At 44.0% G+C, this 26458-nt stretch overlaps 1 protein-coding gene and 1 long non-coding RNA gene across 10 annotated transcripts in view; both read right to left on the reverse strand.

Moving 5' to 3' along the window:
* The window catches only part of AUTS2 (activator of transcription and developmental regulator AUTS2), a 664369-nt gene that overhangs the window by 328108 nt on the left and 309803 nt on the right, over nt 1–26458 (reverse strand). The gene's annotated exons all lie outside the window — the stretch shown is intronic.
* On the reverse strand, nt 5883–24470 carry LOC147649588 (uncharacterized). The gene is made up of 4 exons (XR_015278554.1): nt 24350–24470; nt 11536–11558; nt 10264–10552; nt 5883–9131 (listed from the first exon to the last, which is right to left on the reverse strand). It is a non-coding gene; the product is annotated as an uncharacterized LOC147649588 (long non-coding RNA).

Here is a 26458-nt window from a genome sequence, read left to right on the forward strand (position 1 = left end):
GTTTATCATTTTTTCTCCTCAGAGAAATATGAAATATTACAGATCATCTTCACTGCATCAGTTTCTTCACAGTCTATTAGCAAGCAAGGTCTATTTTTCATATCATTTGCCAAGCCACTGGTCTAATTTCTCTTATTTCTTTTGGAGCAGGAAACATACACAGAGAATGTTCTCCTGTTACACATCACCCACCACCAACCTTCCTGTCTTCCACCCCTGGGTTCCAAGAAGTTGTTGGAGTTGGCCAGCAGCCTGAGGTGGTGCAGATCTTGGGTTTCTTTACAGAGACTCCATGAAAAAACCTGACTATCAAAAAAATAAAACCTATCATCAAATCACTTCAGGATGTTTCAGGCTGGATGCTCAGAAAAAGACCCATTCTCCAAACATTTAGCTCTGAAGGGCTGGCAGGCTTTTTGGTGTGAAGTGAGGATTGCTTACAGCATTGCTCTGAAATGAGCTTTTCCCTCACAACCTTACTTGACAGAGATTCCTCACTCTGGCTCCCTGCAAAAAAACCCCACAAGAAAACCCCAAACAAAAAAAAAAAATAAAAAAATAAATAAAATTAAAAAAAAACCACAACCATGGAAAACCTTCACAGACCAGGAAAGAGGCTCAAACCCCCCCAAATCCCTCTCAAAAAACACCTCAGCAACAGACTGGGGGTACAGTGGCCATTCTGGTCCCCTTGTCCCTGCACATCCTGAGGAGTGTGGGCTGCAGAACCCAGCACATCCCTCTGCAACTGCACTGAGAACACAGCAAGGACTCCAGAGCCCAACACCACCACTTGGCTATTTTCACCAAGAACATGACATCAACTACCACAAAAAAAAATAAATAAGAAAGGCAGTGAGAGTTAAGGTGAAGTTGGAACAGTCTTTCCTTACAACAAAGCCATTGTACAAAACATTTTCTGCCAAAGATGGATGTGACTTCCCTTGCTCAGAACAGGGCAGAGGAGCACATTAAATTACAGCCAAAATAATAGGAGTCAAGAGACATAGGCCTGCCTCATCTTTCCCCACTGCAGCTCTGCAAGGGGAAAAAACCTGCAGTATGTCAACCTTCCCCTCCTTTTTGTTCCCCCCTGAAAGATCCAGCTTCCCTGGAGAAGCAAAGAAAGAGGCTGGAAGGATTTTGCATTGAACCACTGCAGTAATTGCCACCATTCCTTCCCTCCCAGCTGAAGAGGGAATGGCATGGCTCCAGATGTGGGCAAGGAGGTGACATTCACTTCTCCAGTCTCTGCCTGGAGCCTGCAGGAAAGGCTGGGCTGGAGAAACGCTTTGGAAGATGTGCAGATGGAGGAAACTATCAAGGGCCATGACTGCAGTAAGAAATGCCACTCGTGAAAAACAAATTCTTAACGGAGTTGCCAGGCTTGGACACTGAAATACCAAATGTACATGCAAAATACGAAGCCCCAAAATGACAGGATTTTCTTCTTCATAAAGCAAGACTGAGACCCAGCTCCAAGTGTAGAAAGAAAACTCTAATGGTAAATCAGGAATGTTTTTTTTCTGCCTCACTTGCATGGGCCAGACAAATCAAGCTGGCAGCTCCTGGAGGTTCTGCCGTGCTCATGTGGGTGAAGCCTTACACCAACAACAAAAGAAGGAACTACTGCTTTTCTTCAAGGACTTTTAATGGTAATAACCTGCAAATCTTCCTCTCCTCCCCCACTCAGCCCCATCTCCAAGGGAATTGTCACAGGTGGATCTTGGTGGCTCTGACAGGACCCAGCCAGGTGTGCTCCAAGCCCTAAATGGGAGCAGTCACTCCTGGTCTGGGACTCTGCTGCTCCTCCTGGGGGTTAATCCACTGCAGCAGGATGTGCCAAGGCATCAGAGCACCACAGGAAAATAAAATACACGGGGGCAGTGCCCTGCATTAAAGCATCACCGGTCCAGGGGCAGGTGGGGTTGTAGAAACCTGAGTTATTTCTCAGGATTTTTTGCTCATAATTTCCAATTCCCCTGAACTGTTGACTCTCAAAATCACTTAGTAATAGAAGTCTTTTGCTCCTTCTTTGCACAGGAACAACCACACCATAACATAAAACATTTATTCCAGAGTCAAACATGTATTCAAAACATTAGCTCCAGCAAAAGAAACAATCAGACACAAGAGCTTTCAGCTCCATTCCCAACAGAACACTTAGTAAGAAGAGAATGACTTTATCAACAAGCAGTAAAAACCTTAGTTTCCCATGTCTGAAAGAGATTTCATTAAATGCTTCCCTTGACTAGGTGCAGATCATTATATTTCTCATAGTCTGTAAGCAATGTGAGCCCGTGTCTGCACCTCGAAGCCCGAGCTCTGACTGACAGCTCTAGGAATTACAATAAATACTGCAGGAACACAAGCAGTGCTTTCTTTCCTAGGAGCCCACAGCCAAACTGAGTGCTTCCTTGCAGAGGAACAAACCAGAGCAGCCTGGAACAGCTCCACTCAGTGCTGTTTCTCACACAAGGACACTCAGCAGTGCCCATTCCCCATCCCTGCAGGATTCAGGCTCTGACCCCAGGACACGCTTCCCCCTCCCCAGCCACAGCCTCTGAGCTTTCTCACCTTCCCAGCTCCTCCCAGGCCACCAAGGATCAAACAAAACCCAAGCCAGGGGAGAGCTGAGCCTCCCCAGCCCTGTTCCAGACCCCTGCCAAGCCCCTCCTTGTACTGGGGATGGGAAGCTGCCCAAAACATCCCCAAGGCTTGGGCTGAATTATCCACGCACTGACTCCCTGGCAGTGATAAAGGCCACAGTGATGGTGAAAAAAAGCTAATTCACAGCTTGAGAAGGATTAATCTCGCTACTGTAAAATGTCTTGGCTACAGCAAGGGTTAGTCAGTCGTGGGACAGACACAAGCCAGAATTAAACCAAGTGCATACAGAAAATGATGCTTTTCTTGCAAAGACAGAAGGGGGCAAATAACTGTTAAATTACATTCTTTGCTACATTTTTTTACTTAGTTAATCAGTGATACCCTGAGGGGTGTGAGGGTGATAGTTTACTCTTCCTTTCCATTTCCTTCCCCACTCAAAGCTGCTCTGACAGTTGTGATTCAGGGAAGGACACTGCACCACCCTGGGTGAGCAAGGCAAGCCCACCTCCAATCCAGCACTAACGAGAAATTGCCTTAAAAGAGAAGGTTCGAGCTCTTCCAGCCCACAATTGCATTTGTCACTTGCAGATGAGCTCATCACTGATAGCCAGGGGCACTTTCTGCCACCCCTGCAGCTCGGCTGGGTCACCACAGCTGCCTGTGGAGCAGGGACCATCACCCAGCAAGGCTGGAGAGCTCCAACACAACCCAACCACTCCCACCAGAACACGGCAGCCAGGGGAGCCTGAACGCTTCACCACTCACTCAGATCACAGGAAGGGTTTGTGAAACAGCAAAAAACAACTTGCAGACACCTGTTTGACTCCCATTTTCTTTACAGCCCTTTATAACCAGCGTGCTCCTTTAGAATGGAACGTGGGTACTACAGGTACAGGGCAGGGAAGGAGCAGCAGGACACCTGCATGAGCAGGCTGGAGTTTCTCCATGGATTTTTCCAGGCCCCCAGAATCAGATCAGCAGGGGGAAATGCAGATGCAGCAGTACAGCTGCAGCACTTTCTGTTTTAGCTTCATTTTTTTCCCCACTCCTTGAGGCATGTTTAAGCACTATCTGTGAATAAACACTGGTAAAAGTTGTATGTGTGCATGGAGGAAAAAACTCTTTCCCTTTCTTTGGTGCCAGCCAACACCATCAAAACACTCCACAGACACCCACGACTTGGGGGAAAGGAAACCAAAGGGAAAACAGTTCCATCCCAAAATACATAAAATACAGTCAGTGATCAGTCAGAGGCTCTTAGAGCTGCAGCTCTGATTGCCCTCACACACCAGCAGAGACAAAGGAATGCAATTTGTGCATCCCTAAGAGGAAATTCTGTTCCTCTCTCTCCATCCTTCTTTAGCATTCGCAGTTTTTCAGAAAGTGACATCAACAGCATAAATCACCTGGGCCTAATACAATGGACAAAGTCAGAGTAATCAATTCTTATTTATTAATCAGCCTCTATCATGATGTTCCATAATCATTATACCCCAGTTTGGACACAATAATAATGAAGCTAACAGGACTAATGTAATTTGTGGCAAGATGTTGGCAGGCAGTGGCAATAACATTGCTTGATAACAACACAGTCAGGCAAACGGGTCTTGGTTGTAAGAAAAGATATTAAAATGGACAAAAAACACACCAAGGAAAGGATGGATCAGATGAATGTGTTTTCAAGCTGTTATTAAAAAAAAAGAAGGAAAAGATGATGATAATGTTAGAGACCAATCTGCATCATCAGAAATGAAGGGCTTAAGGCTGCATAAAATCACAGGCACAGTAACAGCATTTGAACATCCTCACAGAATCTAAATCCAGAGTGAGGTTACAAGAGTCAGATAAAGGAAAAAAAAATTAACATTTCTCTTGGAAGAAAATCCTTTTAATTACAAAAAGGAATCTGCCTGGGCCAGTGCCATGGGAAGGCTGCAAAACCCAGCCATTTGTGCTCACCAAAAACCAGAGCCACCCCTAAACTCTTGGCTACTTCATTTGCCTCACCAGGGTGAGTGGAAGAGCTTAAAAAACAGAGCAGGGAGAAAACCACAAAGCAAGGAATGGTGCTTAGATCCTTGGGAGCAAAGTCTGCTGCAAATGCCACATTGCTGGGGGTGCTTTTAGCTCTCAAAAACAACCTTGTTCCAATGATCAGAGGAATTTCTGGGTGAGAGGGATCACTGCACCACAGAAGACACAGTTCAAAGGGACAGCAAGCCACACAGAATAATTCTGTGGCAATCTGACCCCTTGAAATGCTCAGAGCAGCAGAGCCCTGCACCTTAAAAATCTCAACTACTAAAAAAGACAGGGTGGAAAAAAAAAAAAAAGGAAAAAGGAAAAAAACTTGTTTATAATAAAGACTACATTCTGTAGCAATTTCCTAGATTCCTGGGGTTAGAAATCTAGATTGCCAATGGATAAGTGAGCCTTAAAATCACATCCCTGCTGACAAAAATTCATTTCTTATAACCGTCTCCATTTACCGGAATGTTGAATCTTTCCCATGGGGAAGGAACAAATGAAAATGTTATTTCTCTGCTCATGAACTCATACCTTTCTGTCTGCTTTTCACTGTTGGCAATTTCATTCTCTTCCAAATTTGACTAAAGCCCATGACCTGGGGGAAATAATGTCTATATAATAATCTTCTGAGTCATGTTTTTTTGGATGTTGCCTCACACTTTATGAAAATTGCACTGAGCTATGAAATCTAAGTGATGTGATGTCTCTGCCTTAACATAATAATTTTGTCTGGTGACCATGTTAATAATAATACTAATAATAAAATAATAAAGGCTCCTTCGAAAGCAACAAAACTAAAATAAAATTAGTAAAAAAAAAAAAATAAACCAATCTAACAGCAAAAAAGATGTTGTGGCACCCCATTCCATAGGTTTATTTTCACTGCCACGTGGAAAGAACTAGTCACAACTGGTAGCAAATTAATGGTGTGAGAGAGGCAAGCAGAAACATCCTGACATTGTGGCTGAGCAGCTTAATAGCCCTAAAGCTGCCCTGGCTGTGCTTGGGGGGACCCTGTAAATCCTGGCACTCTGCTCCAGGCTGAACCCCACATCTGCACGTGGGGAGAGAGCACAAACCCCTCCATAAAGCATCATTATTGGCTGGGGCCTCTCCAGCAGCTTGCTGAGCAAACTCAGCACTGGGGGGATGTTTGCAATTGCTCACCTCTTCCCCCAAAAGCAGAAATAACTCCAGTGTCTGTTTATTGGCTCCACAGCCACACACTGGCTGCATCCCTGCCCAGCTCTGTAAATCTACCCAAACATAGCTGTACATTACCAGATGTTTATTTTAGTTTTTTTACCCACACTGACCCATAAAATCTGCAATACAGTAGATCAAATGGCAGAATTCATTAAAATCTTGCTCTGAATAAAATTGGTAGTGCCATAAGTTTTGGGCCTTCCTCCACGTGAAGTTCCACTTAGCTCCACAGGTATAAATCTGGAATAACCCCATTTTGAGCAGCAGCTATTTCACATCTGCAGAGGTGCAGCCTCACAGGTGCTGCTGTTCCTGGGATGAATAACATTTATTTATTTATTCCTTTAGATATATGTGCAGATATTATACATCCAACTGAGAAATGCAGAACAAATCAGGAATGTTTTATTGGGTGGAAAAGAAAAGCCTGGCTATGACAAGCTGAGAAATGTTTACCTGTACCTGAATATCAGATGTGCAGTGAACCAAAGCCCACAGCAATGCATGCTTGCTGCCAGGCAAATACCCTGCAAGCAAGGGTTTTACAGTGCACCCTAAATCTGCAAGTTAGTGGCCACAAAGTGCATCTTGAATCATGAACAACAGGAGGAAATGAGAGCCCAGACCTTTGACAGCAAGCAGAATATTCCAGTGCCATGTGAGAACTCATTTTGCCACTGACAGCATCTGGAAAAGCCACGTCCCAGAGGCACAGCCTCGGAGCCTGAGCTCAGCCTGGGATGAAATCTTGATTTCTGGCAATGAAATCAAGCCCTTCATGCCCCTCTGCTGAGCAGGCTCAGAGTCTGGGCTCAGGATGCTGGCCATGAGTGAGTGCCCAGGTAGCCACAAGGGACTCGGGCACTGCAGGGGGAGTCTCAGGGGACACAGAGCTGGAGGAAGATGATTTAATGAAGGAGAAGCTTCATCCATGGTCTCCTGCACTCCAGCACTGGCTTCAAGGGTAGATCTGGAGCTAAAAGCCCAGGGCAGTGCACCCCTGCACAGCTCCCCAGGGAAATGGATCCAGCTCCTGCCAGCCAAACCTTGCAGCAGCAAATCCCCAAAAAATCTGCTCTGAGTGCTCTGCCAGGTCTGTGCAGGGGGAGAAGCCTCTTGGGAGCCTCATCCTGGGCCCCTGGAGGGCCACAATCCCCCCTGACTGAGGCACAGCTGGGGATGGCACAGCTCAGCCCAAGGAGCTGCTCCAGTGCAGGAGGAACCAGGGATTTGTGCAGCCTTCCAGCAGCACAAGAAGCAGTCTCAGTTTTAAATCAATCTCTGCCATTTGCCTCCCCCACACAAGAACTTTAATCTGGATATTATTCCTGAAGCACCTTTAGATCCTTGGATAAAGCCATCTGAGAAGTGCACACTCTTCATTTGTTGCTGTTAATGGTGGTGCCCGTAATGTATTTAAAAAAAAAAAAACAACTTTACAACTTCCTTACATGACAATGGTAAAAGGTTCATTTTAAATAATCAAGAAGGAAATAATTTCCATTAGATAAAGCAGTCAATAGCATCAGAAATGTGGCTGCAATTACTTGTTGCACTTTACAATGAAATCCTTGTAGTATAATAACCACAAGATGATGAAACACATTTTGTCTCCATTTCACATGACTGACCCCAATTTTGCCAAGGACATCTGAACACATTTAACATACTGAAATCTTCCATTAGGATAATGAAAATACACATTATTGAATTCTGTATTTGCTTTATAGTGCTACAAATAGCAAATTCCATCTTTCTTACTTTTGCTAGCAACTACACCTGCATAATTGCTCACATTTCTCAGAGGCTGAAATAAGCTACAAGAAGAAAGGGAAAGATGGTGACCCCACGATCCATTATGCAGCTCTTAGGTGACTTTATTTGCTGTATGTGTTTAGTAAAAGGATTGTGTATAACTTAGCAACCTTAAAAAAAGATACACAACTACCCTGGAGAGGCTGCACTAAACCAGCTCAGCTTTGATGAGCCATTTACAAGAGGTGCTGGAGAAGGGAAGGCAGCACTTGCTCATGGCCATGGGGTGAAATTCAGCTGTGCTTCCAGGTACAAACATCTTGCTTTAAAATTACTGTGTCATGGCCAAGCCCAGCTCAGAAACACGTGGTCAGCCTTTTGTTATCCCTTTTCAGGAGGGGAAATTTCACCCCAGAAAACTCCTGCCAAAGTCAGCTGCAGCTTTGACCTGTTCAGTGCACAGGACACCTCCTTCTCTGCTCCCAGGTCTATCTCTGCTTGCATACAACAATTTGTTTTAGATTGAGATATTTTCATCTATTTTCTTATCCACAGGGCTCAAATCACTGAGATTGAAGCCCCACAACTGAGATGCCCAAGGCCACACTGAGAATTAATTTATATCACAGAAAAAGAAAAATCCAGCCCTTTAAGCTTCTGGTTGAACCCAGTAAAGATTTAGACTTCAGATGTAGACTACCAAATGTAATAAATATTCCTGCCTCTTTACTAAGCCAGTGGCTCATTATTTTCTTTCCATTAGCTTTAAACTCCACTGCAGTGCTTGGATTGTGCCTCATACTTGCAAGGTCCCAAATGTTTCATTTGGCTTCTCTTTCACTCAGCCCCCAGGAGGAACTGAGTAAAACATCCACCCATCATCACCCCACTGCTCTCCAGGAACAATGCTCCAGGTCTTGTCACTCCTTCAAAATTAAGGATCCAGCCCTGGATCCCAGCTTTCATCTGCTGAGACATTTACAGGTTATACATTCCACAGCCATTGCTCAAAACAATGTGACAAGTCTGGATGGCAGTGAAACTCAGATCATGAACATCAGCTCCCCTCAACCAAAGGGTGTCCCAGTCCCCACAGCTCCCCGCCACCATTCCAGAACCTTAATGGTTCCCACTGTTCTGTGAACATGAGGCATTTCATCTCAGACAATTCAGAATTCTGCATCACACACAGAAAGCCCCAGTGCTGAAAATGACAACACAACAGGGAACACATTCCACGCTCTGACTGCAACCCCAGCACCTTCCTGCTGTACTTGGCTGAAAGACAGGAATGAAGTGACAATGGAATTCACAGGCCAGAGAGGAAGTCTGAGTCTCCAAGGTTCCAGAAGCACATTCTGTAACTTGGTCTGCAGAGTAAGCAGGAAGAGGAGATGTTAAAGGATGCTGCAGCCTCTGGACTCGAGGCACCTCCATTCCAGCCCAGCTGAGGGATCATTTGGGATCATCAGTGTGCTCAGAGGTTGTGCCACATCTTTCCTGGGAGAGCTGGGGCTCCAGCTGCTGCTCCTCTGCACAGAGCAATAGGAAAGATGGATGAAGATGACAACAACGTCCTGCTAATGACTTCCAGCCTCTCCCAGAGACCACAGCCCTCACTGCATCACTCTGGCCCTGTGTGCAAACACGTGGCTCCACACCAGCATCAGGGTGAAAAACACTGAAAAACACTGAAAAAGTCCTCTCAGAGCCTAATGTTTTACAGTTATCACACACAAATGTGCAACTGCAAACAGCTAAGCACAAAGCATCGAAGACCTTGGAAAGCAAATTGCCTTCATTTGTGCTTCTGCATGTTTTGAATCCCATGATCTGATCTCTGTTACTGCTGTAACAGTCTGCAAGAGCTACTAAAACTTGCAGACTCTGGTTTTTTGGCTCTCATCAGAATGCCAAATTTACCTCCATCCACTTCATGTGAAAGAAGCTGAGCTACAACACTGATACATTTGGGGAAGATGCTCTGGAGGCAAAAACCTGTTCCATAAAACACAGAATCTGAGCTGTGACTGAAATGCTGGCTGAATTTCCAAAACCATTCAAGCTAAATGGAATGGTTAAAGAATAATTTCCACTAAGGAAATTCAAGTTAGAATGGTTCTTTAGCAGTCATTTTGACTGACAAAGGATGGATCCTCCATGCCATTACACTGCTTTTACTCCAGTGCTGTTCTACCCATTTCAGTGTTTACTAATTCCAGTTCAAGGGAGATGATCAAAATTAAAGTCAATTGAGTCTGATATAAAGAAGTTCTCAGATTTCTCCACTCCATTAACATCAATTTCTGCACTCCATTAACAGCAGCTTTATTCTGGTGTAACTGCATTGATTTCAAAAGAGTTACACCATCCTGATGTCGGTGTTAAAGGAACAGAAAATCAGATCCTATTTCTTCAACAGCTTTATTATTCTGAAAAATATTACTTCCCTCAGAACATTAGTGAGAAAGAAACACACAAATATTCCTGTCAAATGTAACAGCTGAACAATCTAGCAGATAAGAACTGCACTGAGGTTCTGACCCAAAGCCTACTGAAGGCAGTGACTTTTCCATCAGACCCTTTGCCCCCTCTTTAACCAAAGTTAACACACCCAGCACCGAGGATGCTGCAGTCCTGCCCTGCAGTGCTAAATGGACTCACCTTTGAACCCCAGCTGCTGAAAATAATTGCACTGAGCCACGTCAGCTACTTGCAGCATTGCTTCACAGCGAGCTCAGTTCCCACATAAACTGCATTCCAGGAGCTCCATGGCACGAGGCTCTGAGCTTTGCTGTGCCTGTGCAGGGATGCACACTGGTGCAGACACATAAATACCAACTCCAGGTATCACAGAGGATGAGCTGCCCTATTAACTTCCAGTCACCGAGAATTATATGTGCTGAGATCAAACAGAGAATGTGCATCGACTTCAATGTGCTTTAAATCAGGCCTAAAATAAAGAGATTGGTAGGACTGAAGTACAATGGGCTCTTAAATATTTCAAAAGCTACAGTTTAGCAGAATGAAAATGTGCCATAGCAGTGCTGTTCCTAGAAAACACACACACACACCAGTCTGTGCACATGGCTGTGAATAAACAGCTGACAGTCTCTGCATTTGCTCTGAAGCAATTGCTTAAATAAAAAAATTGTCTGTGAAATAAATAATCCAGTAGGTTAAATTCCCAGAAGTGTCAGCTTTTGTATTATTGATGCCTAATATTTTAAAATAAAATCAAGTACGATTAATCTTCTCGTATTACTATAACGAGTGGAAGGAAATCACTGGCAGAATGCATTAGTGGTTATCAAAAACAATCAACTGCATTTTCCACATCCAGCCAAAATGAGTGGATGATACTAGAAGAAAGATTAAATGGAAAAGTGATCATAGGATATGGAAGCCTCTCTCTGTTTTTAATGGAAATACATATGAAAATATCATTACAACTGTGCTGCTAAGTATGCAATACTGAGGTTGCTGAACCAAAAGAAATTGGTATTGAAATGCCTGACAAAAAGGTAATAACCTTGAAATGGGTTTGATGGTTCACTCTGAGCTCCAGTTCTACCAAATCTTTAAAAAAAAGATAATAATCTAACAGAGTGCTGCAATACCCCCCATTCCCATTGGGTCTAATTGTACTGTACATTCAGGGTGTCGAGGGCTCATGCAATGAAAATAAACCCCTGTGACAACCACCAGGAGAAGGTTCTCAGTCAAATACTAAACACAACCAAAGCCATGCATTGTTTCTGAGGTCAGAGGGTGTTTTTCACAGAGCCTGACCACACCAAGGTTTACCCACACCAGCTTAATTCACACCAACACAGAAATGCAAACCAGAATAATCACCACAGATTAATTAACTGGAGAAAAGTTACCAGCTCTGCATATGGAAGTACAGGTCTGTCAAGACTATAAAATACCCACCCCAAAAAAGCATTATCCTTTCCCTGGAGGAAAGAAAAAAAAAAAGTTTAAATCAAAATGAATGCCTAATTCCCATGGAAATGTAAAATCCATGGGATTAGATTCAGCAGTACCATATCAGGAATGCAAAAGTTGTGTCTCAGTATTGATTAATGCCAGCAAGGCTTGAATTTGCTCGTAATTTACAATCACTTCCTTCAACAAATGTCTTCATTTAGTATTATTATGAGTTTGGCATGACAAGATTATTACAGAGCACTCTCTATCAGGAAGGATCACCGAGAAAGCCACCATTTATTTGGGAATACTGCAGCAGACACGATTGGGTGAGGAGGTATAAACATGGTTTATGTACAGAGTGCTGTACATTACTCAAGTGCACTCGTGTCACATGCAGATTAGGAAAATTATTAGTTCTGTTCTGAGGGTGTTCACAATATGCTGCAGCCCAGCTCAGGGAAGGTGCAGCCCCTCCTGTGTGGAGACTGCAGCTGGAATTGCTGGTGCTGGGCAGTGCTGAAGGCAGCAGAGCCCCAGCAGCACAGAGCCAGCTCTGCAAACAGCCAGGGAGGCCACCAAGAGCTCTGCTTTTTAAAATCATCTGGCCAAAGTAGTTTCCATCCCCTAGAGCATCTCCCCCATCCCCTGATGGCAGCTGTCCTCCCACCACAGCACACGGAGCAGCTTCTGGAGCACTCCAGCTTGGAGCATTCTGTCTCCAATTTGAGTTTAACTTCATGTTCTTGTTCTATTCGTTCAGCTGATCCCCACCACAGGGGCAGGACACACAGCCTGAGGGCCACAGCCTCCTCAGCTGGTCCTGCCTTTCTTTTGCCACAGCCTGCCAGTCAGGGAGCTGAGGCAGGGAATGAAGGCAGCAGGCTGGATTTCAACACAGCACCCAGCACCAGTGAAATCTGCAGAACAAGAGGTGATTAAAGCCAAGCAGGTGCCTGAATGCTCAGCCAGACCGAGATCATTTAACCTGCACCAGCACTCTGGATTTGCCTGGAGAGCTCAGCTGCCAAAATTCATCCATGGGATGGACGCAGTGCCTGTCCCAGCCTGTGTGTTCATTATTGACACTGACCTGGGTCATTGCAGATTCTTGTATAGAAGTGTTGTTCTCAATGAAAAGCTTTAACCAATATGACAAAACACACACATTTCCACTGAACAGGACTGCAAATGCAACATAAAGCAGAAGACAACACACAATTCTCCCAGCCTTTATCATTCACACTGAATTTGCAAAGTGCAGATCACGGCAGACACTGAAACATTTTCCCATTTTGAAAGAAGTCCAGGCAAGCACCACATGCTGTGAAATATTATCTTATGGGAGTTGTTTTGATAAAAACAAATGGCCAATCCTAAAGATTAATGCTTCAGATGATGTATTCAGGTTATTAATCCCACCTTCTTCTTTCCACCAGCCCCGGTAGTGAGTGTTTGCTGGAAAACTACATGGAGCCAGATGGTTAACTATTGGAAATCTATACTAAAAAGATTAATGTTACCCCATGACAGGGATCAGTCATTTGTAGAGATTTCCTAATACAAATGGTACCATTTGTTTATTCAGACTGCCTGGGTGAGCCACACTCTGAGGAAAGCCTAATTAGTTCTCAAAGATTTTCAAAACATCGGGGCCCAGCTGCTGAGCCACATCTGAAGGGAAAATACAGAGTTAGCCAAGTTCCACCAACATCCAGGCAGGCAGGTAAGAGCCACTGCTCTTCAGGTGCCTCTTTATTCTGACACAGTCTGGGGAAAGGACCAGTTCAATATTTACGAGTGGCCACTGGGAAGACTCCAGTGCCAGGCACAGATGAGATATTGCAGTGCTGGGTGCCACCAGGACAGAAGAGCTGGGCTGAACACCCTCCTACCCCCAGCAGTCTCACCACAGCCCCCTCAGAGGCACAGGAACAAATTCCAGCCACCTTCACGTGCTGCTTCTGTGTGTAAACTCGACTTGCAGCAAAGGAGATGGGCAGGAAAGAAACAGGCATTACACGACAATTTCAAAGTGTGAACAGTACTTACTAAATTTCACAGTGGCCCTTCTTCCAGATGGATAAAAGAACCAATATGTGCAAGGCCACTGCAATTTCCAAAGCACTCAGATTAAACCCCCTGCATTCAGGGGAGCGGTGAAGCACGTGCTTTAAAGTGAAGCACACACTTAAATCCCATTGACTTCAGTTATGCATGTGTGCTTACACGCTCTCCTGAATAAAATAGATGTAAGCATGTGTTTAAACTTGAACCTCTGCTTTGTTGAGATGAGGCTGTGAAGAGGAGAGTGAAATTTAAACTGAGGGAAGAAACCATGCTTTTATCTCCAGGCAACAAGACCTTTCCATCAGCACAGAACAAGAGCCAGGGGTTTTTTTTGGGGGAAAAAAAATCTACATACAAGTGCTTTTCTTTCCCTTCAAAGTGACATAAAAAGTGAAAAAAAAGCAGAAGAAACCATTAAAATGGAATGTTTTTACATACAATATCCAAATGCTCGGTCTGAGAACAGTGACAGTGATGAGGCCAGGCCAGATGTTGAGGCACAAACAGCTGCTGCAGCTGCAGCCACTGCACATTTTACCCTCCCCACGGGCTGTCCCTGCTCCCCCATGGGAGGCACCACACGTGCCCTGCAGCCAGCAGAGGGGATCTGTCCATGCACCTTCCTCTACCAGCAGCAAAATCAACCACAGCAGCTTCAAAGAGCAAAATCAACTCGAGCTGTGATTAAATCTATCCAGTGTTGGGTGGGGAAGGAGGTGCAGGAGCACTGAAAGGCAATTTCCCAGGGCTGGCAGGAAATTTCAGACAGTGAGAGCAGCTACAGCTGCCATGGCCTCAAGACTCACATGCTTTGGACTTTTTGGAGGGATATAGCAGGATTTTTTTTCAAAAAGTAGCACCTGAAAACATTAGAAAAAAATGGAGTGTCTGAATTACAACCATTTGAATCTTTTTTTTTTCTTTTGGCATAAAGAAAGGTCAAGTGTAATGGGCTAGGCTGAAAAAACAACAAATTGAAGAGCACGTGAAACACTACACAAAAAAAATTAAACCAAAATGTTTTATACCTCATCCCAAAAATCACATCCCCTTTGATCCTGTATCACTTATTCCATATGTGTCCATCCATAACACAGGAAAGTATTTTCTCCCAATGCCTATGCAAAAGCTCCATGAAACAAAGTAGGATTAACTACACTTAAATCAAGTCACCTTAATTTTGAGAAGTGAGGGCTTTAAAAACAGCTATTTATTAAGAAAGTGAATTTTTAAATAGTATCCTTCTTGGTGGTATAAATATCCAACACAGACTTAATCAAGAGCACATCTTGGAGGAAATATTAAAGCAGCATATGATTTGATACCAATGGAAAAAAAAAAAGCAATCAAAGAAAAGCCTGGCAATAAATTAATAGAAAAGGTTATTTATCCAAACCAGACTGAAAGTAATTTTCTAAGTCAGCAGTAAAAAGTTGAATAAACACTAATTTAATCTATTTTAGATGCAGCAGTCAACAGATGCAATATTTTACTGCTCTCTAGCTCTGTGAACACAGTCAGCTGGCACAAGAATGAAAGAAGGGAGGAACAGAGAGCCTGTGGATCAGGAGCACAGGGGAGACACAGCTCCTGTGTCAAGGCAAAAACAGAGTTTTGATGCAATGAGCTGCAGACAATGGCTGTGACCTGTTTCCACCACCCTGCCTCTCCACGTGCTTTTAGGCAGCCCAATCATCCCTTCAGAGGGAAGAAGCATTTCCCCTTCCTCTGGGGTCTGCAGAGAAAGGAACAATTCAATCCTCCAAAAGGGTTTCCTGCATCATAAGCAACAAATTTCCTGATCCTGTGCAACGAGGAAGAAATAGATGGGAGAAAAGGAACAGGCTGCCAGTGGAATTTCTTGGGATTGCCACTTTTCAAAGCCCTCTATTCCAGTTGCTCCCTTGCATATTCATCACCAGCATCAGGCAGAGGCCCCTGGAGAGGAGCTGGAGAAGTTTTAGGAAAGGAGGCTACCCAGAGCAAAAGACTGCTGTGATTTATTTCCTAGCTGACATTATTGATGCAGGTGAGCACGTGACAGCCTCGGTGCCCACGGCTCTCCCCCATGCTGCCTCAAGTTCTTTATCTTTCCCAACAAGCTGCAGCAAACCCACCTCCAGCTCAGCATCCCAGGTGATATTTTCAAGAAATAATAAAGAGGCTTCAGTTATTATCACTCCAGGCATTTGTGCTGCAGATAGGCAAGGAAAAGGACTTGATAACTGAGCTCAGAAATGAATGAAGAACAAATTCAAAGCGGTTTAATGACGCTCAGACAATGACAGCAAAGCAGAGGAAAGAAAAAAGAAATACTGGGAACTGTACTGCAAAGATGAAAGCAAGAAGTAATCAATGGCTAATGATGATACAAGCAACAAAATTCAACTTAAGCTTTGACTCTGAGAGGCACCTAAGCAAGTGAGCTCCTAAGCCTAAAGCCAGGCACAAACTTGATGGAACTGTCAGCAGGTTAACTCAACAACAAGCCTTGCTCAAATCTTCCTTTCAAATAAATGAATGGAGACATTAGAACATGGCTTTCTAGTTAAATACAACAAAATTTCTACTGATTCAACAAAAACAAAGTCCTCTGAAGCCATGAAGTACTCTCTAAGAAAGAATATGGTGCTCAGAGGGCTGTCAAGTGGCCTCTTGCTATGAATTCATAATGATGTCGACCTTTTATTTACTGTTTCTATGCCACAGGCAATTTAAGTAAGCAAGATGTACTCAGTAAACCAAAACCATAAAAATCTCTGCAAACTGCTGGGAAACACTGGGCAGATGAAGGGCACTGGGGATGAATGAGGCAGGTTATTAAGGAACAGAGGGGGAATCACAAGGAAGTGTGTTGTTTTGCTTTCTCAGGGTCAAGGAGTTCTTCTGCCACAGAATAAAACACAGTGTCACACCAGGTGTCACTGCATTAATACATCCCAGAGCCAAGGAAGACACTCTGCTCTCGCTGCCATTTGCAGGCCTTTTTTCTTTCCTTTAAAACAACATTAAATTTGCATTAGCTTGGACGGGGAAAAAGGATGGCACACAAAGGGAGAGAGGGCTGGATTAATATTCATAAGGAACATACTGGAGGAATGGAGAAGGGGTGATTGGAGGGAGCTTGGAACAGGAAAGGAGAGCCAGACATGAGTCCTGGAGACCTCCTGCATCACACACCCTGCTCACAAGCTGTGAGCTGTGTCTCTATCCACACTAAACACTGCCTGCTCTGAACAGTTTTGGATTCCCCACTCCAGGGCACTCTGGGGAGGAAGTGTTTTGGCTGAAGTTGGGCAGGAGCAGGTGGCTCTCACCAGCTGTAAGTAATTTTGCCCTTGTTGGCACCCCAGCGGTTCTTGGAGCTGGCACAGCTCAGGGGGGAAGGGGAGGGAGCAAACAAGTCCTTGGTGGTGGCTAACAGCATCCCAGGCTCCAGGCTGGCAGCAGAGGACACAGAGGTGGCTGCAGGGCTGTGCCAGCTCGGGTCAGGCTTGCTGTGAGAGCCCCTGGGGCTGGCACAGCTGGGGAACAGCCCAGATGTTAACAGGGCTCAGCACCAGGTGTGAGTGACCTCTCTGCAGATGGGCTGTCACCATCACAGCCTCCACAGAGCCCATCACACATCCCTCTTCCCATCACAGCCTCCACAGAGCCCATCACACATCCCTCTTCCCATCACACATCCCTCTTCCCATCACAGAGCCCATCACACATCCCTCTTCCCAGCATCTGTGCTGCCAACCCTCTTCTGTGTGTGTCCATCTGCAGAAATGGGGGCTGCAGGCAGAACATTTCTGGGGCTGCTGCTCCTGTGCCAAGGCACAATGGTACAAATACCCCAATTTTTACATTTAATGTCATATTTCATCAAAGAGAACAGAGCAGAACCTGGATACCACAAGTGTGGCAAAGCCATAGAACTGTTTGTCTAGGATCAGTCACTCCCATCTTCAGAAGCCACATGAGAAAACAAAAGTCCAGCATGGAAGCAGGACAGGAGGCAGCAGATCTCTTCCATTCCTCATCACAACAGAGGGAACGTGGACTTGCATGACCACCTCTACTGGAAGAATGTTTTTATGTGCTCAAAAAAATCTTAAACCCCTCTCTTTTCTTTCAGCTGTGCACCATGAAAGCCCTTACACCTGGGGTCAGAAATGATTCCTTGAATCTGCAGCACATCCCTCTTGCATTCACTGCTCTACCCCAGCCCAGCACTCTCTCTGAAAGGTTCCTTGCATTTCCTGATGGCACAAGTGTCACCATGTGCTGGTGCCACTCCAAACATGAACCTCGCTCTCTGAGCCAGCCTGGCACATGCATTCACCAGAATTTTTCCCTCTCCAGGCTCACCTTTCATCACAAGTCCTCTTTGGCAAAGATGAACCCTTTGCTAATGAAGTCATCCCCTGATCTCTTATTTTACCTGGTATCTGTTCTGCCATTTAACAGCAGCCTCTCCTCAGCTAAGGTGGAACAATTAGCCAGTGCTATCAATGTTAGGAGGTTCTATTACAGAAATAGCTTGAAATCTGTTTGCCCAGCACTCCACAAACACTCAGGTGTGCACTCTGTGATGAACAGAATGAAATGAACAGCTAAAACATTCCTAACAAATCCTCACAGAAACCACTCTTGCCATCCACAGACACCTGATTGTTACAGGTTTTCCCTATAAATTACTTTACAGTGATGCTGCACGACACAGCCAAGTGCACTGATGTGACATGCCAAGGTTGAGACCGTCCCAGAAGCACAGCCAGAGATGGGCAGGGATGGGGCTGGGAGGGCAGGGATGGGGCTGGCACTGCCACAGGAGGGCAGGGATGGGGCTGGCAGGGCAGGGATGGGGCTGGCAGGGCAGGGATGGGGCTGGCAGGGCAGGGATGGGGCTGGCACTGCCACAGGAGGGCAGGGATGGGGCTGGCAGGGCAGGGATGGGGCTGGCACTGCCACAGGAGGGCAGGGATGGGGCTGGCAGGGCAGGGATGGGGCTGGCACTGCCACAGGAGGGCAGGGATGGGGCTGGCAGGGCAGGGACGGGGCTGGCACTGCCCCATGAGGGCACAGTGAAGGAGCCAGAGCTCTGCTCACCAGCCCAAGCAGCCCCAGCACCCTCCCCTCTGTGGGACAGAGTTCACAGCATCCACAGAGATGAGATTTCAGGAGGTGAACAGAAGCTACTTCAGCTGAATGCACATCAACCCTCAGGTGGAGTGGAGATGAAAATATTTGCCCTGATTTTTTTTTTTTTTAAAAAAAAAGATTTACCATTGCTAAAGGAAAGTCCATAAAAAACCTTGACTTCCTAATGGTCTAAGAACAACAATAACCTAATAATCATTTTCTTATGGACAAAATACTCCCAAATATTTCTAATGAACCATTACAGCATGCATTGCAAATTTACAAGCCTTCATTTAATTACTTCCACTGAAACAAACACACAAATCTTCCAGCTCGGTGCTGCCACACACACACAGACAGGAGCACCAAGCCCTCAGCAACCTTCCTCTGATGGACATTTTTTTTTCCAGGAAATGACACAGAGACATAGGTAAAAGGTGATTTAGATAGACTGCTGTGTCACAAATTGTCAGGATCTGATTTAAAGACCTTGCCTTTGTCAAGAAAGACAGTTGGGTGTCTGCTTTAAAGAAGTACTGGGAATATTTTCATCAAAGGTTTGAATTGAAAAACAGTGGGAGGTAAATATCTGAGATGTTGCCAAGAAAGACCGCTATATCCGTGCAATTACCATTAACAGGGGACAGCAGTGCTTCAATGAAGTAATTCAATCTGGTGTCCTACATTTTATCAGACAGCAATTTCGAGTTCTGACATAAAAGGCTGAGAAAGGGGATTGGACTCTTTTCTCTGAAATTCAGCCTTAATTCTTGCAATCAGGAGATGTGTTCTCTGCTCCAGGTACAAGCCCACCATCCCTCCAAGGGACTCAAAAGAATAACCCAATATTCACCTTCAAAAGAAGAATAACCTAATATTCACCTTAACACCACTCATTCACCTAGGAACAAGTCATACTTTGGGCAACTTTCAGAGCTGAGTGCCTGCAGAATTGCAGCAGTGTTTTCCTCCTGACTTCACTACCTCAGAATCTCCTCACCTGTGAATTTGGTAAGAAAAAGACCTATTGCTTTTAAAAAAAATAAATGACATGATGCAGCCTAAATTAATAAATGTATTCTTCCAAAATTTAAGGGAGGAAGCGAGACTGTATTTCTCAGAAAATGGCAACACAAAAAGCTTCTAGAAACTGCCATCAGAATAAGACCATCGCACAGCTTCTCCTCATCCCTCGGCCATACTGCACACTCCTGGTTCCTGAGAGCTTTCTGCATTATACTTCTCCACAGGAACCCTCTCAGCCAGCCCAAGGACTGCTCTGCTGCTCTCCAAGGGCACCAAGCTGGCAGAGCAGCTCTGCATTTCTGCCCTGCATTTCTGCCCTGCATTTCTGCCCTGCATTTCTGCCCTGCATTTCTGCCCTGCATGGCACAGCATGAGCGTCACTCCCTCCCCACACTGAGCCCACCCAAACCCCTTTTCCAGGGAAATCACCACATTTCAGCCTTTTACCTCCTTTTACCACCCTGCTTTTTGCCATGAGTGTGCTGTCTATAAATCCTTGTGTTGCACCACACAGATCTTGAGAGGTTCTCCTGTTAACAGCACACAGCTGAAAATGCTCATTTATATTTTACTGAGCAGAACCTCACCACAAACAATAATGCTGTGAGATAATCTGCAACAGGAACAGTCCAGTGCTGCTCTTCCCACTGAGATACAAATCCCACCAAGCTCCAAAACATCACAAAGAAAAGCAAACCAGCCCTGGAGTCCTAGAGAACGTGGTCAGCCCCCTTTACACAGCACAAACCCAGAGTCACTGCAGTGAGGATTGCACAGAACCTCCTCTGGAGACTCAACACTATTTCCCCTCCAAAATATTAAAGATACAATGCTACTGAGCATTCTCTTGTAGTGATGTGAAACTGAGACCCTGGGAAGATGGAGGCTCTGGGTGTGACAGCTTAACTGCTTGCAATCAAACCAATTTGCAGTAGGATGACCTGAAATGAGTTTAAAAGCACCATAATGCATGTTTAGCAATCAGTGGAGCAATCCTTTATTATTCAGGTTCACATCTGCAATTTGTGTCACGTGCTAGAGGGAAGAGAAAGAGGGGGAACATAAAAAAAGAATCTTTTTGCTTTGCAGGAGTTGAGGAGGAAAACATGAGTAACGTGGGGCACTCGAGACCAAACAGACTTACAGCACATCTTAAGGCTTTCTGCTACTTAGAGAAACCTTAGGTTGTCCAGAAGAACTTACTAAATTAAAGACTTGCCTATAAATGATTATGTCTTGATTTTTCTAAATTGATTTTTGCTGGGAAAAAAAAAATGATTAAGCAAGTTCACCTGAAACACCACAAAAAATACGACCTAAGATTGCCTCCAGGGTGTTAAACTAGAAATGAAGTTATCAACCACCCACTTCCAACACTACCCTATCTAGTGAAGGGGGCAAAGAGTGCAGAGTTTCGTATCACCCCTCCAGACACATAAACACTCTTCTTTCCTTCCTTTTTCCCTTCTTTTTCCATGACATCTCCATTCATAACAATTGTAATCCTTGGGGGAAAGGTGGCTCCAACAAGGTTAAGTGGGAAATCACAGGAGGAGGAAAAGCTGGAAGCATTTGCTGAAGAAAGGCAGGAGCAGCAAATGTAACACCATCCCAGAAATTAAAAGCAGAAAGACCTGGAATTCTGAAATCTGGTCTCAGTTCTGTTTGGTTGGGTAGAAATTGCTGTGGTGCCCTGCTCTCATCCTATCAGATTTGGACAACACAGTTCCACACACACGGTCCAAAGAATTATTAGTTATTATTAATTATTATTACTTCCAAAGAATTATATGGATTAATACCTTAAATTCAAAGCACACTATTCAAAAAAGCATGAGCATGCATTAGGGCAGGATTCTACAGTGGCTGAGGAAACACCATCCTGAAGGGCTGTAAAAATAACTCTGAGCTTCACCAGCTCCGTTCAAAATCATCTGAGGAAAGACCTAGCCTGACCAAATTCCAGCCCAGGTCATTTATTCTGCTTGCCTAATCCTTCCCCCAAAACCCAGTTAATAATATATGAAATATACAGATTTATTTGCCAAAAAAAACCTGTTGTTTTGCTTCAGCTATTCTTATTGTGATGAGCAGGATGCTGGAAATGCAGATGCTCCTGCTCTTCTTGCTTTGCTGGCCATGTTGTTAGCAAACTCTTTAATGAGTCTCAGCTCTCCCTAGGAACAGCACTACGGTTTATAAATGCTAAAATTAATAGAGCTGGGGTAGACTTTATTGCATGCAATGTATTTAGTTGGCAATGATGATGCCTCCCTTACAGCAGCACTTAGAATAAACTGCATTTTTTAATGGCTCCTGGAAAACAAAAGACAACACCTAAAAGATTTTAGATGAAGAAACACCAGGTTTCCTGGTCTCAGGGCACCTCACCAAAACTGCTCCACTGAGGGCTGCAAACACTAATGAGTAATTACAGCCCACAGAGACATTTCTACTGGGGATCTTGTCCACTTTGCTTGAATCTGAATTTACTATCAGAAGATTCATAAACTCTGTTGTCAGCTTCACTTCTGCAAAGAATGGGCACATGGAGAATTTCAAGTGAAGTTAAAATGGATTTCAATATACCCTTCACAATAATAGTTGGTAAAACTAATTACAGTGAGAAAATTGGAGATCATTCATTACCCTACTAAGCAAATTAGGATTCGTTAACAATGATTTATAGCACCAAAGAGAGGATAACAAGGATCCTCTTTCCAACTCTGTTCACAGGGGATGTGACAGTTCATGGTGTGCTGCTGTCCCCAAAGCCCCTGTGCAGTGCCTTTGTGGGCCACAGGGCACTTCAGATGGACACACACCTTCACAGCAGCAAAATGCATTTAAATGTTTGCCTTCTAAAATTAATAACTGAAATAAATAGTTATTTTCTAAAATAACTGAGCAGCTTAAGCTACTTGCAAGAAGTTTTTTATTTACCAACGCCACGTGATGTGGAGTAAAGCACTGCATCCCTCAAGATTTACTCAACCCCTTCCAAATGATATTTTTGATGTAATCTGTTCTCTCCTGTGGGTCCCACTTCACTGGGGTCACTCTCACCCAGGACTCAACCACCTCAAGGAACAGAGCTCAGCTCCTCAGGATCACTGCCACAACACATGGACCAGGCAAGGAGGGAGAATCTCCCCTTGGAAGGGCTCCCTGGTGTAACCAACTCCACATTTCTGCTGCCAGATGATGTCTCGGGTGAAAACCCCTCCCAGCACACAGAGAAATGGCTGAAACATCTCTGTTTTCCATCAGATCCACACTAAACACCACTGGTGCTCCCCTTGTTCTCCCTGGGATGGGTTTTTAGAGCTCTGGGTAATGTAACACAACATTGCACAGAGCAGAGTCCCAGTGGCACTGCACAAACATCTGCTGGACCCAACCCACTCAGGGCCAAATTGGATAGCACAGCTGATTAGCCAGAGCCCTGGGGAATAAGCTCATGATTTATGTTTGTCTGAGTCACCAGCCCATGTGCAAAGTATGGTTTTAGCTGCTTTTTTTTTTCCCCTTTTTTTTTTTAATTTGGAGCAAAAGCAATTTTTGGAAAAGAAGGGTCACAGGAGTTTCCTGCCTTCACAATGTTATTTCCACTATTCACCAGCTTATTATAACCCAAATTCTACCCAGCTCTGAAAAATTCACAAACTCTCTCCATCTAGAGGAAAAGAAAACAACACAAAAATGCAATCCAAATTAAAAAAAACACCATTAAAAGAAGAACAGAAAATGCTCAGGAACTGGAACAAAGACTCAAGAAGCAGACATAAACAGAAATGGAAATAAGTTGCCAAAAGCAGAGAAACTGGACAATTGCCAAAGAACCTGACAATCTTGGGAATCAGGGCTGTTTAGAAGCAAAAGGACTCAGTTATTTAAGTTTTGATTTCTGCTCTGTTTTGTGTTGTAAATCAATGAACCACTATTTACTTTAACAGGAATTTGGCTGGGTGCAAGATACACAAATGAGCAAAAAACATTCTTCAAAGCTAGGTTAAGAGAAAAAGGCTTTACTGTTATACAAATTCTAATTGTATTCTAAAACATCTCAACCTTCTGAAACCTCAAGACAGCTGGACAACATTAAAAACTCCCATAATTCCAATAGTTTTCCTTTTAAAGTGAAAGAGATGGCGATTTTTTTACCTTCTGAAATTCTAACTGCTTTCCAATTATCTGATCTGACACCTTGATGAGATGTAATCTACCTTATAATCCATCTCTGATGAGAGACAATGACAATTTGCAATGCAAAAACCATCAATGACAACCATGAGATCTTCCAGGAAACATTAAGTCATGATTTCTTAGGGTGCAGCAATATTAACAGCACACTTATTTTTCTTTTTTTCATGTGCACCAATCACAGACTGGATTGAACCCACAAATAGAAGTAAAGTCAGGCCAGAACAAAAGACTTCCAGGCAAATCAGAATAATTTTTACCTCTCCTTTTCTGACTGATGGTTTATCAATATACAAAAACAACAGGAAAGCAGCTCCTCCAACAAGCACCAAGACAGGTAAGAAAACTCCAACAAAAACAACTTTTAAATAAAATCTACACAACATACCAACACTTGCTGAAGCAGAAGAGAGTTGCTCCCAACTGAAATCCAAACTTTAAGGTGAATTTTGAGCTCCTGGACAGTCCTGCACCATGCCCTCTCCCTCAGTGACCACTCACTCTGCTGCAGGGCAGCTCACTAAAAATCCGTTTAATCTGAGGCAGCTGGGTGATTGTTTAATTAAAGGCACCTGGTGTTTAATTAAAGGCACCTGGGTGTTTAATTAAAGGCAGCTGGGTGTGGTTAGGCTGCATCTCCTGATGGAGATCCCCAACCCTCTCCATTGGCAAAGGAGGTTGCAGGATGCCCTCCCAGAGCAGTGCATCTTTCCTTCCCCTGCTGCTTTTCCTGGAGTATTCCATGGAGACAGAAGAATTTGGAATTTCCAGCTTTGCCATTCAGAAATTGATCTTCTTACAGCATAAAATCAGGTAAGAGTCCAACCTTCACCAATGAAGCTGCATAATGAATTACAAGGATGGAGCTGTCATGGAGATATGAGAGGAATGATTCTGTGTTACTGGGAAGTGGCAGCTTTATAAACCTGTCCTTCCACACTCAGGGATCTCCAGAGGAACAGCATCTAAAAGTCATTTTAGCTTTGCAGGCACAGGACCCATCACCCCCAGCCCTGAGTGCCTGGCACAAGCAGGCTCCTCTCCTCCAAGGGCATCCCAAGCTGGACCTGGATCATCTCCAGGCTGGGCAACGTGGCCTAAACACAGGAAAATTCCATTAATATTTGACTTAAACAGCAAACATGTGCTATTTAATCCATACCTCAGTGTTCATTCCTCTCTGAATAAAACCTGCTTCCCTCTGCAGTAGATTCCACCAGTCCATTTTCACCTACCTGCTTCCTCTGTTCCCTCTGGTGAGCTGCAGTACAGAAGATTTTATATTCCAGTGTACAAAATGCACCAAATCACTTCCAAGAGACAAAGCTTTATTCTTATCTATTAAACTAGAAGTTATTTTACTGTATTTGAGACCAATGACCCCTGTTTTGATGTTCTGGGTTAACACCAAACACAAAAACTAACAGTCTTTTCTAGTTAAAGACTTTGGAAAAAAGAAATCAGTTCTAGTGCATATTCCTTTGCACTTTGATAATACAATAATTACATTGATCAGAAACACATGCTAATTGGATCACTCTGGAGCATTTTTCTCATTGTCTGGTACTGCAAAACACATCTGGGTTTTATTTGCCCCATGTAAGTTAATAAGAGTTTGGGCTTGTTTTAAAACAACAAGCAAGATAATCCTAAAAACAATTTTCCAAAGTGAAAAGGGAGGAAGAAACCCTTCATGTTTCATCCAAGACTGTGTAAGTATAAAAACAACTTGAAGATATAAATTGAAGGATGTTTCCTACCTGCTTGGCTGTTAGTGAGGAAGGGAAAAAAGCAAATTAAAACTCTTAATTCTGTGATTACAGAAAAGAAACAGCTTGGTTAAATATATTAATGGCACCAACAAGGGATGTCTCCCCCACCTACACAGACCTAAACTGGAATGATTGAAGGTGCCAATCCATCGGCCCTAGAACACGTCAGCTTTCCTCTCATTGCTGAATCCCTTGCTCAGGAGAGCTGGAAACTTTCAAGCTTTCTGTTGGAGCATAGGGGATGCTGACACCTTCCAGATTTTCACTTTAGTGGACCAACCCACAGACAGTATGGTGCAGGGAACAGCAGATGGCTCCTCTTCTGTTACCTCTGCTGCCTGCAGAGGAAGCACCGCTCTCAAACCATGCATATTCAGCTCTCGCTGCAAGAACAAGGCTTATTTATCCATGGCCCAGCCCAAAATATACCTGTCCCATTCCAGAGCGTGCCTACACACCTCCAAATCACTGGAATTTTCCCAGACAGAGGAAAGCAATTTGTTCTGGACTATGGAAAGACATTCGAGGCTTAGTTTTAATTCTAAATAAACGTCGAGCTGTTTGACATGATTTTTCCCTTCATCCCCTCCTTCTTAAAAATATGACACAAACCAGGGCAAGTGATGAAAAAAGGAAACCAGCTTGTTTTTCTGTTTCACAACTTACCTTACACTGATCTGGGCCTTGATATAATTAGAACAACTACCACAAAACTTTTTCACTTG

This window comes from Cyanistes caeruleus, chromosome 21 (assembly GCF_971803275.1).
Source record: "Cyanistes caeruleus chromosome 21, bCyaCae1.hap1.1, whole genome shotgun sequence".
In the NCBI taxonomy this organism is placed as follows: domain Eukaryota; kingdom Metazoa; phylum Chordata; class Aves; order Passeriformes; family Paridae; genus Cyanistes; species Cyanistes caeruleus.